General features: G+C 50.6%; 1 protein-coding gene and 1 non-coding gene across 2 annotated transcripts in view; both read left to right on the top strand.

The window, feature by feature from the left end:
* Positions 1–5,956: 5,956 nt before the first annotated feature.
* Positions 5,957–6,028, top strand: TRNAE-CUC (transfer RNA glutamic acid (anticodon CUC)). The gene has a single exon. It is a non-coding gene; the product is annotated as a tRNA-Glu (tRNA).
* Positions 6,029–7,680: 1,652 nt separating this feature from the next.
* DNAJC5 (DnaJ heat shock protein family (Hsp40) member C5) overlaps positions 7,681–9,107 on the top strand; it is a 56,898-nt gene continuing 55,471 nt past the window's right edge. Inside the window, exon 1 of the mRNA XM_066626021.1 lies at positions 7,681–7,795. The gene's annotated coding sequence lies outside the window, so the exon portion shown is untranslated. The remainder of the gene's footprint in view (positions 7,796–9,107) is intronic.

Raw genomic sequence — 9,107 nt, 5'->3', positions numbered from 1 at the left:
AGATGGTTAAATGCCTCTCAGTTTGCACATGAAATGGGGTCACGCCCAGACACAGTAGTGGCTCCTGCATATTTGGGGGAGGGGGTTGATGGTACACAAATTCTTTGGAAATTTAAAAGAAAAGATGAGATCTTGAGCATACATGGACACAAGAGCCATAGTGAGATCTCAATTAGGGGAAAAAATAAGATAGAATTGGCCTGCTTGAGCCAACTGGCTGCTGGAACAAAACATTGCATCTCCCTAGTTCTGTGTTCCACTGAATACTCTTACTGTATCAGCTCAGCATAGAAACATGAGGGCACTTGTTTAGTTTTTCAAAGCCATTGGGTCCCACAATTTTCACTGGTGTGGGGGTGCAATCTGCTAACAAGATACCACTATGCATCTGGCAAATTATAGTTCTGCCGCAAAATGTGCTGCAAGACTCTTGGTTGGGATCCTGGAACCGGTGCTTTTCAACCTGTTCATAAATGACATGGAGACAGGGTTAAGCAGCAAAATGACCAAGTTTGTGGACGACACCAAACTTTTCCAAGTGGTGAAGACCAGAAGCAATGGTGAAGAACTCCAGAAAGATCTCTAATCTGGGAGACTGGGCAGTAAAATGGCAGATGCCCTTCAATGTATGTGTACAGTAATCCACATTGGGGCAAAGAATCAAAACTTTACATACAGGCTAATGGGTTCTGAGCTGCGTATGACAGCTCTCACAGGAGAGATCTTGGGAAGCTGGTGGGCAGCTCGATTAAAGTGTTGACCCAATGTGTGGCAGCAGTGAAGAAGGCCAATTCCATGCTTGGGATCATTGGAAAGGGTATCGAGGACAAGACGACTAATTATGCCATTGTACAAATCGATGGTAAAGCATCACTATCAACTCTGCCCATCCCCTGCATAATTTTGTATGTCTCAATCATGCCCCCCTCAGGTGTCTCTCTTCTAGGCTGAAGAGGCCCAAATGCCCTAGCCTTTCCTCATAAGGAAGGTGCCTCAGCCCAGTAATCATCTTAGTCACTCTCTTTTGCACCTTTTCCATTTCCACTGTCCTTTTTGAGATGTGGTGACCAGAACTGGACACAATACTCCAGGTGTGGCCTTACCATCAATCTGTACAGCATTATAATATTAGCTGTTTTGTTCTCAGTACCTTTTCTAATGATCCCAAGCAGAGAATTTGCCTTCTTTACTGCCCCCGCCCATTGGGTCGACACTTTCATCGACCTGTCCACCACCACCCCAAGATCCCTATGTCACAGACAGCTCAGAACCACAGAAGAAAATATTTCTTTACCTAGCGTGCAATTAGTTCATGGAACTCTTTGCCACAGGAAGTAGTGATGGCATCTTGCCTCGATGCGTTTAAGAGGGGATTGGACAAATTACTGGAGGAAACATTGATCATGGGTTATGAGTCATGATAGGTATGGGCAAGCTCCTGATTTTAGAAGTAGGCTACCTCAGAACATGAGATGCAGGCAAGGGCATCAGGATGCAAGTTGTGCCTTGTCTTCTGTGCTCCCTGAAGCATTTGGTGGGCCACTGTGAGATACAGGAAGCTAACTAGATGGGCCTTTGGCCTGATCCAGCGGGGTTCTTTGTATGGGATGTGGGCATGTGCATGCACATTGCATAGCTACCCTGTGGGAATTTTGCTTTTTTCATAGAAAGGGGTATTGAGCCAAGGCCATATATCCTGAAGTGAGCTTATGTGTTAAGGGAATACAGATGGAACCTCTTGGATGTCTTAGTTGCTAAGTGTAGGGACCAAGGGATCATCTTGAGGTGCTGTGTAAGATATGTCTGCACTAATGGGCTTCTGTCCACTGTTGTAGGGCACAACACTTGCATGATTTGTAAAAGGAGGAAGGAATCAATGGAAAGGCAAAGTGACTAACTCTCTTATAGAACTGTTCCAGCAAGAACTGAGTCTGAATATGCAATCATTGCTCTAAGCAACTCTCTTCATCTCTGCCACTTGGGGACAGATCCTCAGATTTTTGTCTGGTTGATGTACGCACCAGTCTGCAGCAGCTCTACTGGGGACTGTTATTGATATGGTAATGTAGATATTTTTCCACATGTAAATCGAGAATTCCTTTAGAGCAGGGTTCTCCCAACCCTGTCCTGGGGGCTAGATGTGGCCCGCGGATAGCCTCTATTGTGACTGCGGCCAGCCTCTGATCCCCTGAGAGCCTCTGGTCCAGTTGACCAAACACAACCAGAGTTGTGCTTTTGGGGTGGGGGAATGGGTGTCCATTTAAGTGTATGCTTTATTACTTGGGCTGTGTTCCTGCTTGGAGAAGTCCTGGACATTTGATCCCACTCATTTATTCATTCATCTGAGTTCCTCTAATGCATTTATTTAAATTTTTTTTTCCTGCCCTCGCCACTGTGCCAGGTAGTTGATGCGGCCCTTTGGCCGAAAAGTTTAGAGACCCCTGCTTTAGAGCAGTGGTTCCCAACCTGGCGTATGGGTACCCTTAGGGCTACTTGCCAGGACCTTTAGGGGTACTCAAAAGAATTGAGTAATACTGGAAAAAGGCAGGTCTGTATTGGAATGCCTTGTGGGGCTGGCAAGGCAGGAATGAAGGCAGCTAGCGGGCTGTGAAAGCCCCACCAACTGCTTGTTTTTGGTCATCAAATAGTGTATTATCAGATATAGACCAGTAGTTGAAAACACATAAATTTGAAATAACAGCTATATTAATTACAAATGTTTTGCTAATATGAGGGGCACAATTTATGGAAATGAGTTGCCAAGGAGTATCCAGTGGAAAAAAAAAAGTAGGGCCCCACAGCTTCAGAATGTCAAAAGGTGAGATTAAGTGAAACCAATTTTGAATTTCAAGGGTGGTCAAAGTGAATCCTGAAACAGTATGGGGAGTGGGGATCTGTGACTAGCAGAGCCTTGAATACATTCTCTCCATGCCCAAAACCTCAAAGGGTCTTAACAGAGCAATCAGCTGGGCAGCAAAGGAAAAATAACGTTTTATTAACAGTCTGAACACCTTTAAAAAGGGATTGGACAAGTTTCTGGAGGAAAAATCCATTACGGGTTACAAGCCATGATGTGTATGTGCAACCTCCTGATTTTAGAAATGGGCTATGTCAGAATGCCAGATGCAAGGGAGGGCACCAGGATGCAGGTCTCTTGTTATCTGGTGTGCTCCTTGGGGCATTTGGTGGGCCGCTGTGAGATACAGGAAGCTGGACTAGATGGGCCTGTGGCCTGATCCAGTGGGGCTGTTCTTATGTTAACTGCAATTCCCAGGAAGCCTTGCAGGTCTCTTGTGATCTGGTGTGCTCCCTGGGGTATTTGGTGGGCCGCTGTGAGATACAGGAAGCTGGACTAGATGGGCCTGTGGCCTGATCCAGTGGGGCTGTTCTTATGTTAACTACAATTCCCAGGAAGCCTTGCAGGTCTCTTGTGATCTGGTGTGCTCCCTGGGGTATTTGGTGGGCTGCTGTGAGATACAGGAAGCTGGACTAGATGGGCCTGTGGCCTGATCCAGTGGGGCTATTCTTATGCATCCAACTTTCAAAGTTTCTAATATAATGTGAGTAATAAAGCACATGGGCAGCAGGTCACCTGTGTGTGACTGGGCCATGAAAGCTGTACAGCCCATATTACTCACACATAGCAGGTCCTCATAGCATGTTGGTATCTAAAGATATGTTAAGTTTGCAGGCTTGCCAATGCAGCTGAATGAAGAAGGGTGGTGCCGTCTTCATTGTTCTGGGAGTCTCCTTTATAGTTAGGCTTGATTCCTAATGATACACCTTGTTTTGTATCAACTTATAATGGCCTTTCCAGTATTCCTCTCCTCCCTTGCTCTGAGACTGCCACCTTTAGTAATTTTTGATGTGAGTTTGTGGGAGCTGTAGTTTCAAGTGTAAGATGCTTGAAAGTGGGCCCACTCTGAGCCCACTGCCAATCAACCAGTGGGTTCTCTCAGTGGTAGACCTGAGGATCAATTCATGAAATTGATTGGTAGGTGGTCAGGATAGGCAGAAACACATTTCTTCATACCATGCTCACTGAACTTGTGGAACTAGGTACTCTAAGAGCTGGTGAGGGTAACCAGCTGAGATAGCTTCTGAAAAGGATTAAATAAGTCCATGAAGAAGGTGGCCACCAACAATAGCTGTGCCACTGCAAAGGAAACGTCCATGTGGGGAAGCAGTAGGGCTCTGACCACTGGTAATTACTGTATCATTACTGGTGAACAGTAATGATAGAGCTGTCCCTTTGATGCCCTGCCTACAACTGCCTAGGGTCCCTTGGCTGATGCTGAAATGGCAATCTAGAGGAGGTTGCTTGTTGCTTGGATTCAGCAGGGCAGAGCACCTCCTTGCTGAGCTGCTGTAATTGGCCATTATGAGACCGAGCCCTGTTGAAGACAAAGATGAAATGGAAACGTCCTTTGGTTATTCTTCCAGAAAGATGAAGTCATTGATTGCCTACTTCTCTCAAGCATTCAGCATCATGAAGGAAATCACGCTCTGGTACTTGCATTTCATGGTCCCTTTTCTGCAGGTCAAGGCCCACCTGTGTGGGCTCCGATGCAAAATGATCATTGCTGCCTCAGTACTTCAGTTAATTAACTCAGCCTAATCAGGGAGGCTGTTCTAGGAACTGTGACTTATTACTGGATTCACCATAACGATGGTCTTTCACAGCCCTGGACTTTCCCTTCCATATTTTTTTTTCTTTCTACCAGTGTCTGCATGTGCATTCTGCCTCCCTCTGCACCTTGCAGTCTCCCAAAGCTCATGCTGAAGTAAATGGTTCTGTCTTCAAGATGCTCCAAGCCTTTTGGTCCTCAGTGAGTTCTGTTCTGTTCAGGCCTGCAGAGCCTTGGACTCCATTTTCCTGTCCCTTTGTTTACTTCAAATAATAATTAACCCAACACCTGTGCTGGCATCAACTATCAGCAAAGTGGTTTTTATTCTGCTTTTTCACTCTCTAACACTGATTTTTTTTAAAAAAAATTAATGCTTTAACAGAGTGTTAACATCACATAGTAAAGCTGCAGCTTACAAGCAAATTTACACTCTGCAGGGAGCAAAGACAGCCAGAGGTCTGGCAGATGTTCTCTGGAAACAGAAGTCTCCTGCTCCGGTAAGAGAAGGTCACTACAGCCAGGGCTAAACAAATCTCCTGGGATGGAGTTCAGTGGCATCAGCAGAGCCCCAGGGATGGCTCTTTCCCTGCCAATTGCACTTGAGTCAGGGCAGGTTGCATGGAAGGACGTCACCTGCTGCCCTTGATGCTGACTGTGGCAAAAATATAACTTCTGTGCCCCATCCCTGTGGCAGGTTTCAGGGTGCTGTGCAAAAGGGTAATGCTGACTGGACATTTTATCTCATAAAGGGGCCTACTCCAGCAGGTTAAGAAGGGTTTTTCCCATCCAGGTAGTCTCTTCCTTTTAACATCACTGTCCTTGAACTGCAATTCCTCTCCTAAATTCTCTCTGCAATTCATCAGCCAGAGGACATTCTAATTCTGCTCGGCTCAGTTCATAGAGCATCCTGGTAAGCAGCCATTGGCCATTGTCCATGTCTAGTCTGGACTGGGGCAGCAGCTGTGTGCCCATTTCTGGATGAGGCAGATCTCTCTCTCTCTCTCTCTCTCTCTCTCGCGCGCAAACACACACACACACACACACACACACACACACACACACACACACACAAAAGACTAATGTACTGTAATGTGTTCCATGTAGGACTATCTCTGCAAAACAGCTGGAAACGGCAGCTGGTACATCAGTTACATGCAACATAACACTATTTTTGATAGGAAACTATCCAGGCTGCTCCACAATGCTCTGCATCCACATGATGTGTTTCTTTGCACTGTTTTTAAAGAGGAAACTGAAACGCAGAAATGACTCATACTCTAAAAGGGGAGGGTGACATTCTCCAGCAGATATCAGTGTTTTTCCAGCACTCCCTGGTGGTCTAGTGGTTAGGATTCGGCGCTCTCACCGCCGCGGCCCGGGTTCGATTCCCGGTCAGGGAAGGTACTTTTTGTTTCCCTGTTGAAAGGAACCCGCTCCTGATTGGTTGCCCCTTCAGCAGGGATTTCCTGGGTGCGGTAAGAGGATGTAGTTTAGCGACTGGTGGAGACAGATTTGCTGCAGCGCCAGGCCATGATCCTGGGTCCTGGTGGGAGTCAGCGCCACCACCAGACTCCATGGAATTTCCTCCCAAGTAAACATGCAGAGGACAGGCTCTCTTACACATGTCCTGGGGACAGACATGCTGCAAGCTGGGGATGTCAGGCTGGTGAGGAGGAAGATGAGGCAGGGCCACACTATCTTCAAAAAGCACCACTACTGCTGCCATATGAGTGGCAGATGTCATAACTGCAAAAGAAGACCAGGCACCCAACAATGTAGGACATGACTAAAGCTAAAAACTCTCTTGTATTTCATGTGGTTAATTTAAATATATTACTTATTATTAAATTTAAAACTATATTACATGTAATTTACTAAGTACAAGAAGCCTATGCGTTGCTTGCAGGAGCTGCTCACACAGAAAAGGAGGACACTGAAGTTCTTTTCCAGGATATGAGGCTAAAAGGACAGGTCCTGGAGAAAGAGGATGTCTACTCACCCTGTGTGTGAGGCGTGCAAGCACTCACTATCCCTGTGCACCACACCTCACACAGCAGTGGCGGTGGCGCTTTTGGAAGAACTGACAAGTACATTAGAAGAGCTCTGCTGGATCAGGCCAATGGCCCATCCCATACAGCTTCCCGGATTTCACACTGGTCCACCAGATACCTCCGGGAGCACACACAAGACCTGCCTCCTGGTGCTGTCCCCTGCTTCTGGCACTTGGAGGTAGCCCAATTCTAAAACCAGGAGGTTGCACAGCGACCCATCAGGGCTTGTAGTCTGTAATGGACTTTTCCTCTGAAAATCTGTCCAATTCCCTTTTTAAAGGCATCCAGGCGAGAAGCCATCACCACATCATGTGGCAGGGAGTTCTGCAGACTAAACTCAGGCGGTGCAGACCCACTAGGGCTTGCAGCCTGCGATGGACTCTTCCTCCATCAGCCTGTCCAGCTCCCTCTCAAGGCCTTGAGGCGCCACCCCACGCCCTGTGGCAGGGAGTTCTGCAGACCAACGACAGGCCTAGTAAAGAAATGCTTCGTCTTGTTTGTTCTGAGTGAGAGCCCAGCGCTCTGCCTGCCTACTCAGAAGTAAGCCCCACTACAGCCCACGCGGCTACTCCCGGGGAGGGGTGGGGGCCTCCATCCCAGTGGTGTCTGCGGGTGCAGGCCTGGGAGCGGCCCTCCCTCCCCTCTTCCCCCCGCCCCTCCCTGCTGCCCTCCCGCAGGCAGCTCGCCCAACACGCGTGCTGAGGCATTCACACGTGCGCGCCGCAACCCGCATGTGTGGCCGCCCCTCCCCGTGCTGCGCGCGAGCCCTCCTGGCTGCCGGGACGGAGGGCGCCCCGTCACCGGCGTCCAGCGCATCCTCGCTCCCGCTGCAGCTGGCCCCCGCTCGGGATCGCCGCCGGGCGCGCCTCCGCCCGCCCGCCGCCGGACTGCGCACGCGCGAGCTCCTCAGCCTCGCTCGCCGGCCTGCGCCAGGAGCGCGCCCCCGCCCGCCCGGAACGCCTGCCGGGAGCGCGTCCCGTCCCCGTGAGCGCGCACGCAGCCCGGTCCCCGCCGCTCGCTCCTCTCGCCGCTGCTGCTGCCGGCCGGCCGGCCTCCCTCCTTCCTCGCCTCCCCGGCGGCGGCGCACGTCCCACCCGCCCGGAGGCCGCCAGGCAGGTGAGGGCCGCTGGCCTGGCTTCGTCCGGGGAGGCCCGGGCCCGGCGCGGGCTGGGAGGGGGGAGGAGCAGCAGCGGTGGGGGAGGGGCGCTTGACGGGGCTGTTGGGTTGTGGTGGGGCTGGGGGGAGGGGCACTGCAGGTGGGGGAGGGGCTGGAGGGGTGCAAAGGGTGGGGGCACAGTTGTCCTTGGGGGGCGAGGGGAGAGCCTTGGGGGAGGAGGGGGCTTTCTGTCAGTTCCTGCCCCCCCACTAGCTCTGGAGATGCTGGTGAGGATAAGGGCTGGGGGGACTGGCAGGAGTGAGCCCCCCTCCTCCCTCTCCTGCTCCTTTGCACCTTTTTTTGGCTCACTGGATCACGGGGGGTGGTGTAGCTAGTGGCGGGGGCAAGCACTAAGTTTTGCAGGTGCTGTGCAAGGGGCTCCTCCCCTTCTGAGCCATTCCAGACAGGGGGTGCAAAACGGAGGCGTTCCACCTCTGTTTTGTCCCCCCTGTCTGGAATGGCTCAGAAGGGGAGGAGCCCCTTGCACAGCACCTGCAAAACTTAGTGCTTTGCCCCCCCACTAGCTACACCACTGCATGGGGGCTGGGCGCATTTGTGGTTCCTGCAGGAGAGGCCTGGCATGGAGCTCGGGCACCTCCTTTGAGCGTGGAAAGGGGAACCCCTCATCCCTCCCCCCATTGACGCGTCTGCGCTCTCTGCCAGGGGGAAGCCGTCATCGCATGTACTGTACGTGCCCGTTTTCTCTGCTCTTGTGGTCCTTAGCAAGCGGCGATTCAAAGGCTCCCAGATTTACACACACACACACACACAGTGTGTCAGAAAAAGGTTTATGTTTAGGATTATTGTGCTTGCGCGATGCCGCTTCGTGGTGACGGACATGAGGAGGAGAGAATCCAGAGGTCTGGTCTCCATTATCGCCAGCTCCTCTGAATTTTATATGCTTGATTTGGACTGCGCCTGTGAGATGAAATGAGAGGGTGGGTGCCGCAGACTCACTCGGTGCTCTCCCCTGTCTGGTGCTGAAGGGAAGACAAGACAGAGCATCTTTTGGCAGACCCCAAGGACCGTCCTTTGAAATGCGGCAGGGGGAACTAAGCAAGGGCCATAAGGCAGACACCACACTTCATTGTCACTTTTATACGTTATCAATATCTTGCAATTACAGGCATGGTGGTAAGTGGTGGAGAATTTTATTTGCCGGTGGTGAAACTAGTTCCCTTGGGAGAAGGCAGAAGCCATCCGTGCCAGATGCTGGCGCTGTGAAACTCAGGAGGGAGTTAGTACCTCTAGCGTCTTGCTGGCATTTCACTC

This window comes from Tiliqua scincoides, chromosome 4 (genome assembly GCF_035046505.1).
Source record: "Tiliqua scincoides isolate rTilSci1 chromosome 4, rTilSci1.hap2, whole genome shotgun sequence".
In the NCBI taxonomy this organism is placed as follows: Eukaryota; Metazoa; Chordata; class Lepidosauria; order Squamata; family Scincidae; genus Tiliqua; species Tiliqua scincoides.
This window is presented reverse-complemented; position numbering and strand designations above follow the sequence as displayed.